The 10,980-nt window shown below is 41.0% G+C and overlaps 1 pseudogene; it reads left to right on the forward strand.

Moving 5' to 3' along the window:
- Positions 1–2,274: 2,274 nt before the first annotated feature.
- On the forward strand, positions 2,275–8,226 carry LOC103740962 (annotated as a pseudogene).
- Positions 8,227–10,980: the final 2,754 nt, after the last annotated feature.

Consider the following 10,980-nt stretch of genomic DNA (forward strand, 5'->3'; position numbering starts at 1 on the left):
ATCTTCTAGAAGAGCAGCAAGTGCTTTTACCAGCTGAGCTATCTCTCGAGCTGCCTGTTTGTGCTTCACAGAGTCTCCCAAAGCTTTAGTAATTACTAAACTCCATGAACCCTAACGGTTCCTTCTTTCCCTCCGAGTTTTTTCCCACCTTGGTTTTCTTCCTTAGTTGTTTTAATGCTGTTATTTTCCTTACCCAGCCTCCACCTCTTCTGCTGCAAATCTCGGGAACTGATCCCCTCCGATAAGCCACACTGTCGTTGCCTGTGATCTTCTGATTGTGTCTACATCAAGAAGACTGAAATTAGATCCTTGTCTGTCCCTCAGAATAAAACTCCAACTCCAGATGAATGAAAGACTTCAGTGTAATAACTAAACTCTGAAACTGTTAGACGAAAACCTATGGAAATAATTCAGTATACAGGCAAAGGTGGAAAGTAATTCAGTATATATTCGTAGACACGGACTTTATTAATAAAACTCCACTCAGGAAAAATGCTAACAACCAACAAATTAAACCTCCGGAAATTACAGAGCTCTGCACAGTAAAGGGAACAATTAATGAAGTGAAGATACAGTCCGCAGGAAAAGGGAAAATCTTTGCTACAAATACATCTGAGAGAGGATTAACACATAGACCATGCAAACAACTCAAAGGCTAAATAACAACGAGTGAAACCCAACCAGTAAATGGGCCGATGAAATGTTCAGGTCTCGAAAGATGAGACACAACTGGCCAATAAAGACATGAAAAAAGTTCAACTGCGCTAGCCACCAGAGAAATGCCAATTAAGGCCACGTTGAGAGTTCAGCCCTCCCCAGTCAGAATGGCAGTTATGAAGAAAGTATGTATCAGGGGGCTGGAGAGGTGGCTCAGCAGTTAAGAGTGCTTGCTGCTCTTCCAGAGGACCTGAGAAGGGTTCCCAGCACCCAAGTCCTGTGGCTCACAGTTAACCGTTACTCTAGCTCCAAGGGATCAGATGCCCTCCTCTGGCCTCCACAGGCACCCACACATGTGGCCTACATGAAGAGACAAATACACATAAAGTAAAAATAAATATGTATTTTAAAGGAAACAAATAAATTCAGGTGAGGAGGAACGAGAACAATTATAAAGTGCTACTGCAAATGTAACTTCCAGCCTCTATGGAAATTAGAATGGAGGCTCGTGATAAATTTAAACCATGTCTGCCATGAGACCCAGCCACCCCACTCCTGGGCATCTAATGAAAAGACTCCAAGTCAACACATCACGGAGTACATCCATGCTGACCACAGCACTATTCGTAATAGCTAGTTTATGGAACAAACCTAGGTACCTGTCTACAGAGGAATGGATAAAAGTGATATATCTCACAGAGATGTGATATATATACATATATATATGTATATATATGCACCAGTGTCATGCAATGCCCACAGAGGTCATAGGAGGGCATCAGATCCCCTGGAACTGGAGTTACTGACAGTTGTTAGACACCATGTGGGTACTGAGAACTGAACCTGGGCCCCTGCAAGAGCAGCAGTGCTCTTAACCACCAAGTCATCTCTCCAGCCCCCATACACACATTTCAGTGGATATTTTCAGCCATAAGACTAACAAAGCTAAGGCAATGAAATTGGAAATGATGATGTTAAGCGAATTAAGATAGTTCCAATTGTGGTTCCTAGATTTTACAAATGTTTTATACAGATACAGGAAATCACGTGTGCATGTATGACATGAAAGTAGAACAACATGTCAAAGGGAATGGGGGTGGGAATAAAAAGAGATGAAGGAATGGAAGTGGAGGTGTCTGTGGAATGGAAGAAGCCCACAGGGAATTGTAGACATATGAAAAGGTATTAGGACCGAATACCATGTTCCATGACACACACCAGTGAGAAAACAGGAAAGAAAAGTCTGTGGATCAAACAGAGCTACTTTGTCCATCCAGCCAGTTGTGGCTCATTAACTCACAGTTTACACTCAGTGCAAAATGAGCATGAAGGGACCCTTGGTAATAAATTACTAAAAACTTCAAGGTGGTGGGGGCTGGAGAGATGGCTCAGCGGTTGAGAACACTGGTTGTTCTTGCAGAAGACCCAGGTTCGAATCCCAGCACAACATGGTAGCTAACAACTGTCAGTAACTCCAGTCCCAGGGGATCCGACGGCCTCTTCTGTCCTTGCGAGCACTGCATGACATTGGTGCACTTACCTACATGCAGCCAGTATATTCATACACATAAAATAGAAATAGTAAAAAATCTTAAAAACAAAAACAAAAGCTTCAAGATGGTGACTGCAAAGCGACACCGGGACCTGTCAAGGTCTCACAGGTCTCTGCCTGTGAAGCTTGCCATGCAAGAAAAGAAAATGTATGACAGCTTTGATGTAGACTGCAGAGGCCATGGGAAAAAGATCCCAAACACACAACCCAACACCACCATGTCATTAAAACAGTGGATGTAGTGAGCTGTGGGGATCGCAGGTGAAGCTACAGTCAGTTTCAAAGTAATGTAATAGAAACTCCTTGGGGCTGCAGAGATGGCTCAGTGGTAAATAGTGCTAGCTGCACAGGTCCTGGGTTCGAATTTCAGCTTCCAGATGACAGTTAACAACCATTTGTAGCTCTACTTCCCGGGGATCTAATGCCCTCTTCTGACCTCTGCAGGCAATACATGACTTGGGTCCATTTCTACTCATGCAGACAATACAGGCATACACATAAACTAAAAATAAAGAGAAGAAAAGAAAATACACACCTCACTGCAGTTGTCTCTGCATTAGCAAAGGGTCACTTTGCTTCCCAGGCTCACAATTGTTGAAATAAACAAAGTTGTTTACTTAAACACATTGTGCCTTGATTTTGTTAAGTAAAGTAAGAAGGATTTTAGTAGTTTTCATTGGTTGATTTGCAAATTAAATGAGCAAATACACATATGGGGCTAAGAATAGTAACTCATATAATGAACATGTAATGAAGGTTGTTTGTTTCATTTTTGCAGCATATAAATTGCAGAGTGGTTAATGTAATGAGTATGTCAATCAGTCATAGACAGCAGTAAGAATGAAGACTCGGTATAAAGGCAGACAAAGTGCAAAGTACGTAATAATATAAAGGCAGACGAAGTGCAAAGTACGTCATAATCTCTGAATAGGTGACAGAGCACATGGAGGTTTTTCTTGTGTAAGTCAGCCATGCCATCTTTTGTACCCAATAGGTGTGAAAATGTATGATGAGATTTGAGGATATACATTGGGAAGACCAGTGTCACTCACTGAAACTCAGATGTGAGGCTTTTAGACCACAAATTCACAGAAAATTAGTGTTGTTTCTAACAGTAAACCCACAAAATTGCAACAATATGGTTGTACCAACAAGACCTGCATAATGCCAACACCAGGTGATATGTCAACGTGGATGGGTGAAATGTCACAAGTTCCCACCCCTACATGAAGCAGTGGAATAATCAGTGGCTGCCTAGGGAGGAGCATCTGTTTTCTCCAGGGATGACTTTCCTGATATGTTATCCAATCCTGAGTGGTCAGCCCAAACCGCATGTGCATACAAGCAACACTAAATGAATATATATGCCAATAATAATTAAAGAAATTGAGAGGGAGTGCGGGTACATGAGAGGAGTGGGGGGCAGGAGGAGGAGGAAATGATGTAAATACAATACTTGTATACAAAACTCAAAAATATAAAAACTGTAAATAAAAAAGATTCAAAAGGAACAGCAGTGAACTACTTTTCCCTGTTCCTTTTCTGCATCCATGGAACTACAGCAACATGTGAGAATGTTCCTATGATCCTGTCTCTGTACTGACCAAAATGAGGTGACTTCCACCAATGTCTTAACGTTTACCATCAAATTTCTTTCCTTTTTATTCAAAAGAGTATTCCCAAGGAAGTGCTCTCATTTCTGAAGATATGTAAGTAAGTTGATTATGACAGCATACAGGCCCGTAAGACATGAGCAGTTCGTGGATCTGAAACCAAGAAACAAACTTAACAAGGAAGCAAAACAATAAAAGTTGAGAACCACAGAGAGTTGCCCTAGGTTACCCCTCCTGTTGCCGTCAGGGAAAAGCTCCCTGTTTATTCTCTCATCCATCCACCTAGCCTCAGGGGACACGCTCCCTAGGGATCCTAGTGTCTACAGATCTCACAAGAATGCTGCAGAGGTGCAGGATGGCACAGAGGTTTCTGAAGATAAAGAATGTTAGCCAGGGCCACAGTGTGGACTACCACCTACCCTAGGTTACCCCTCCTGTTGCCGTCAGGGAAAAGCTCCCTGTTTATTCTCTCATCCATCCACCTAGCCTCAGGGGACACGCTCCCTAGGGATCCTAGTGTCTACAGATCTCACAAGAATGCTGCAGAGGTGCAGGATGGCACAGAGGTTTCTGAAGATAAAGAATGTTAGCCAGGGCCACAGTGTGGACTACCACCTAAAATATTTCACAATTTGTGTGATTTCTGTACATGAACCTGAAAGATTTGTTACTTGTTCAGAGCAGGCAGCTAGATAAGGTAACAAATTAGGGGCATACTGGAAGTTTCCTGTATTTTCTGTCCTTTAGGAAGTCGTCTGTTTGCAATATTAAACTTTGATATCCAGGGTATCAAAGATCTGGTTTCCTGTCCTGTGAAGGACTCCTCACTGTGTGTGAGGGTTTGGAGGCCCTTTCATATTTGTATTTTTATTGCCCTGTTTTTTCTCAACTCACCATGCCTGCTTCTGGAAACATTCTCCAATCCAATCTGAAAAATGTAAATATCAAAGAGTGTTGAACAAAATCATCAGTACAGACCAGTCTGATTGAGATTTTCCTTAAAAATGAGGCAAATTAGTTTTCCCGTATGTGATTTTGGCACTGTTTTCTTTTCTAGTTCAGAGACTCATAAATGACCTTTCCACATGACTTTGATTTTAATAGGAAGGCCTATTGTATTTATAAGCACACACAAAAAAAGACACGATGGTCATAAAAATCTGATCTGAGTTGTTTGAAGGCAGGCCTTCCCAGACATGTATGAGCAAATTGCATTCTTTCTCAAATTTTCTTCCAGCTATAAAGCTGAGGATCCCGCGGGATCCTTGCAAGATTTTCCCCAGTTCATTAATTTTGTTTAGTTTAGTCACAACAAATTGTCTTCTTTATGCAGTGACTTAAATCTTTATTGGTTTGTCTTTGCAGGAATCGTTTGGGTCTCAGCCTCTGTCCAACTCCAGTACAACTTGGGGCGCTCCCTCAGTGCCTCCCAGCAATATACTTCCTACACACGCTTGATTCTGACTGATTTGTTTTATACACAAAAGCCAGTTTTGCACATCTTAAATGAAATGAACAGGGAGGAAGCTTGTTCTTTGTTATGCCTGCTCTGAGCAGCGGACTTCAGGAGGATAATTAGGATCATGAAGTGACAAATCATGGTCTCATTCATCTGTGCAGTCTAATTATTAAATACATGTTTAACTTTCTTGGGCTTAATGTATTTTGGGGATCTATCTTAGAAGCATATACAAATATATGGTTTGTTTATGAAGATACTTCATATATATAGTCAACTGTCCATTTTTCCCCCGCCTCTATACATATGAATTCAACCACTTATAAATCAATACTATTTCCAAAAATGACTTCTGTCCTTAACATGGTTCCTTTAGGAGAAAATAAGACTTTTATTTGATAGAAAGGAATAGAAAGGTTTTGTTTCATGGAAAGGAAATAGAGAAAGCACATTCTTAAAATGAGGAGTGCTGAAAATTCCTAGGAGCTTTGGAGTACACTAATAAAAGGAGACAGACTTTTAGGATCATCAAAGACAGTAACTTACCATGGCTCCATAAATGGAGATATATGAGAGGCAGGCAAACTTCCTCAGTATTTGAAGAGTGCGTTCATTTTAAGCTGAATAAAAGCAGGTCTTAGGAAACAGATCAGGGTCTGCAGAGACGCCTCAGTGATTAGTTAAGAGCGCTGATTGCTCTTGCAGAGGACTGGGTTCATTTCCCAGCACCCAAATGGTGGCTAATAATATTTCATTACTCCAGTTCCAGGAGATCCAATACCCTCTTCTGGCCTCTGTGGGGATTGCATTCATGTGGCATTCTTACAAACAAGCAGGCAAAACACTCATACGCATAAATAAAAGTAATTATTAAAAAAAATAAAAATCAGGCATGGAGGCACATGCCTTCAATCCCAACACTTTGGAGGCAAAGGAAGGCAGATCTCTTTGAGACAGAGGCCAGCCTAATTTACAAAGCGAGTTTCAGTCTAGCTGGGGCTACAGGAGTTCAAGGAGACCAAAGGCTCCTGATGGTCCCTAATGGGCACTGGGAATTGTTGCATCAACAAAAATGAGATTCTCTCATCCAGAGACTCAGGGACCTGGAAATGGTTTTCTTTACAGTCTTGGGATAATCAGGAGAATAGAAATAGATACTTTTTAGAAATTTATATTATATTAGAAATACAATTTATAATGCAAAAATACCATGGGCCAGCATGGCAGTGTACGGTTGCAATTCCAGCATTTAGGAACTCAAGGCGTCAAGCTTGAGATGATCTGATTCTGCCTGAAAACAAACCAAACAAAGGAAAACCCCAAAGTTTTTCCAAAACTTATTTTCCAAAGTTCATAATGGCTTAGATTATAGGAAGATGCCAAGCTCATCATCTGTTATAGCAGTAAGAACTGGGATGCATCTGGCCATACCATTGTGGTTAATGTGGTCACATTTATTACCCCACCTGGCTTCATGGTGGTTCTTAGACGGTGGGAACCAAGACAGCCTTTCTCCTGCACTCTAAGATGAGGTGGAGTTACTGTGCTGACATAAGGCTCTTTCTTCTTCAGAAACTCTGTTGTGAAACAGTCCATCCCCACTCATGTTTCTCGGGCGATAGCTTCTTTGTAGCGCATTCTATAAGCTGCTCACTGTAAGAGATGACACAAGATAATGCAAATGAAGTCAAGTCCAAATGCTCATGGCTAGAGAATATGGTAGTTTTGTGACTTGGTCTGAATCACCCACAGAAATACATTAATGATAAATATGAGAAATCAAAAGTTGTTTGAGTGAGAAATCACAGTAGACATGAAAATTTAATGTTTAGTGGGTTGATAGGCATAGTAGCAAAGATATGAGATGGAGTTATAGAAAGGAATACTATCATCTTACAAAATACTTTTTTTTTAACCAAGAAAATTCAGGGCTAGAAAGACCTATGGGCATGAAGATTAGTGTTCCAAAATTTATTGTCTTTTCTTTTAAGTGTTATTGAATCAAACCTCAGTCTCTAACTTTCTCCTCCTGGGAGTGACAGACACATGGGAATTGAACCCTCTTCTCTTTGCCATGTTCCTCACCATCTACCTTGTCAATGTGGCTGGGAATGGAGCCATCCTAATGGTCGTCATCTTGGATCCGAGACTCCACTCACCTATGTACTTCTTCCTGGGAAACCTGGTGTGTCTAGACATCTGCTTCTCCACTGTGCCTGTGCCAAAGATGCTGGAGAACTTGCTGTCCACAAACAACAAAAATTTCCTTCTTGGGATGCATAACTCAGCTTCATTTCTTCCACTCCCTGGGTAGCACAGGGGTCCTGCTGCTGGTGGTGATGGCTTTTGACTGCTTTGTGGTTATCTGCAAACCACTTCACTACCCTGTCATCATGAATCATCAGGTCTGTGTACAGATGGTTGTGGCCATATGGGCCATTCCTTTTATCCGCGCCTTGCTTCAATCTGTAATGACATCACATTTGAACTTCTGTGGCTCCAATCAGATCCATCACTCCTGTGATGTGAAGCCATTGCTGGACCTGGCTTGTGGGAACACTGAGCTCAATTTATGGTTGCTAAGTAATGTCACAGGGACCATTGCCATTGGCCTCTTCTTTCTGACATTTCTGTCCTATTTCTACATCATCACCTATCTGTTCCTCAAGACCAGTTATTGCAGCATGCTCCACAAAGCTCTGTCCACCTGTGCCTCTCACTTCATGGTTGTTATTCTTTTATACACTCCTGTTCTCTTCATTTACATCTGTCCTCCTTCAGCAAGCTCCCTGGACCAGGACAGGATCATCTCCATCATGTACACAGTGGTAACTCCTGCTCTCAAACCAGTCATCTACACCCTGAGGAACAAGGACGTGAGGGGTGCTTTGACTAGGAAAACCAGAAGATGGCTCTGGGTTGAAGAAATCAGTAAATATTTTTGAAATATTATAAACAAGCATGAATGAGAATCTTGTGATTTGAAATTATGTTGTTTCTACAGTTGTTTAGGATATGTGTAAAGAGGAGTCAGGTAAAAGAACAAGTATGAAAAATATAGTTAATTGCCTTAACCAATGCATTCTTAGTAATACAAAGAAAAACTGGACAAGTGAGATTCATGAACTCACTGATTCTGAATTTCTTTGGAAGGTAACCATTGATGAAATTGACTTGGTACTTTATTACACGCTTGTGCATGACATAAAGTATACAAACATGCCTATACCGCCCATGTTTTGAATTTATGGGTAGTATGAATTAATACGTATGTTTATCTATAAAGTTAACATACTGTGTGATGAATAAAATCACCTTAGTAGGCAGCACTGTGGACTGAACCCAGCACCTCACATGTTGGGTATATGCTTTATCATTGAGCTATGTGTCCAGCAATCTTTTTCTTTTTTCTTTTGAGACAGGTTTTCATGAGATTTCCCAGATGGGCCTGGACCTGACTGTTGCCTAATGAGGCTTTGAACACGCTACCCCCGATCATCTTATTAAAATGCTGAGATTATCATCTTTGTGACTGAGCCTACCTGTGATCAATAAAATCATAACAACACTGGGTGGAGGAATAAGACCAATTATAATGATATATAAGTATGAAAATCACAATAAAACCCATTACTTTTTATGTTATAAAATGAAATTATAGGATGAAATTGTTATGATTTTATATTTTGAAGATTTTAATGGATGGCCATTGCTATCTGTGCTGTCTTGGTTGTCAACTTGACTGGATCTGAATTAAATTAAAATGGAAGCTTCTGGGCACTCTTGTATGTGATGTTTTTGATCATATTATTTGCAGTGGGAAGACACACCCTAGGTGTGGGAAGCACCTTCTGGTGGCAGGCAAAGTAAAGACATGGAGAAAGGAAACTACTTTTTGCCTCCTTGCCTTCATTCTTTCTGGTAAGTTCTGTTCCATCAGAGAACCTTGACTAATATTCTATCAAAATAGAAATAAAAATTCTAGTTGACATAGGAGTTAAAAGTAATTCTAAGAAGTATCTCCTAATTTCTTATTCTTTAAATTGGAAGACAGTTAAGTAATTAAAATAAATGACAGAAGTATAAAATTGCAGGTCAGGATGTCAAGCAGTTAATTTTGTGCATACCCACAGATCTGAAACAAAACATCAAGTGTTTTTCTTCAGGGTAGGTGGGTGGTGTGGAAAGGAATGGTTGTATAATAGTGAACAGTAGGCAGAGAGCAGACAGAATCTAGAAATATTTAAAGTTTGTAAAAGAACTAAAAGTCTCCAACATAGGGTGCCAGGCCAGAGGACAGGGAGTTTCCCTCAACCACTGAAACTTTAAGAAAAAGATGAAAGTTCCCAGTAAGCTTCACTGGTCCACAATCTGACACTCTGTGAAAGGGTACCTCATGCGGGAAAAATGGGATCCATGTGTAATATGCCGTAGAACGGGGCTGCACTCCTGCCTGGCTTGCTCACTGCTGCCATAGAGGTGTTCATTCTGAGAAGCCTCACAGTTAAAACTCCTGGCTGAGAGTCAGAAGCCCTGCAACTCTGCACCTCCAAGCCCTGACGGCTCCTTCTCTTCACTAAGTGATGACTTTGAAAGTCAGGTGGGCCCAGGAAAGCAGCTGGGATGTGCATAAAGTTGTGTGTGGTTGTAAGTGCAGACGACACCTAGGGGGGAAGCCGAGAGCAAGTACATTTGGGAAGAGGAGAAAGAGTTACTTGTGTGTCTATGGATGTGTTGAAGGGTGAGGACAGAGCTAGGCAAAACCAGGGAATGTGAAATCTCTCAGCCCTTTGTGTCTCACCAGGCCAGTGCAGATTGCTTTGACTTGGCTTTGGAGACCCTCAGAGACCCTGAAACAGTACAGTTTTCATTATGAAATGAGTGGGAGATTTTAGGGTTAGGGGTAGAATATTAGCAATTTTTTGGTTTATTTATTTTTATTTTATGTATATGAGTGTTTGCCTACATGTAGGTAAGTGAACCATGTGTATGCAGTGTTTGTAGAGGCCGGAGGAGAGCACAGGATCCCCTAGAACTGGTGTTGGGAATGGTTGCTAGCTGCCATATGGGTACTGGGAACTGAACCTGAGTCTTTTGCAAGAGCAGCCAGTGCTCTTAACTGCTGAGCCATCATCTCTCCAGCTCCCAAATGTTATTGTTTAAAGTGATATGTGTTTGAGTGTCAAGTTAACAAAGGATGGACTTATAATAGTTAATTTAAAAAAATTATTATTTTTATTTTATGTGTATGAATGTATTGCTTGCATGTGTGTAAGTTCACCCATGCTGTGCAATACCCACGGAGGTCAGAAGAGGGTTTAGGATTGCCTTGTAACTGCAATTATGGATAGTTGTTAGCTACCATGTTGGTACTGGATCTTCTATAAGAACAGCGAGTGGCCTTAACCACTGAGCCATCTCTCCAGTCTATGTGATGGTTAATTTTGATTTTTTACTTAATTGGATTAAGAAACCCCTGGTGGTGGTGGATAGAGAGATGGTTCAGAGTTTAAGAGCACTTTCTGCTCTCCCAGAGGTCCAGAGTTCAGTTCCCAGTACCCATGTCAGGCAGCTCACAACCACCTATTACTCTAGCTCCAGGTGATCAGATTCCCTCTTCTGGTCTCTATAGGCACCTGCTCATGTGTGACCTACACTCACACAGACACACACATATAACCAAAAAAAATATTTAAAAA

This window comes from Nannospalax galili, unplaced genomic scaffold (assembly GCF_000622305.1).
Source record: "Nannospalax galili isolate Female #2095 unplaced genomic scaffold, S.galili_v1.0 scaffold400, whole genome shotgun sequence".
In the NCBI taxonomy this organism is placed as follows: domain Eukaryota; kingdom Metazoa; phylum Chordata; class Mammalia; order Rodentia; family Spalacidae; genus Nannospalax; species Nannospalax galili.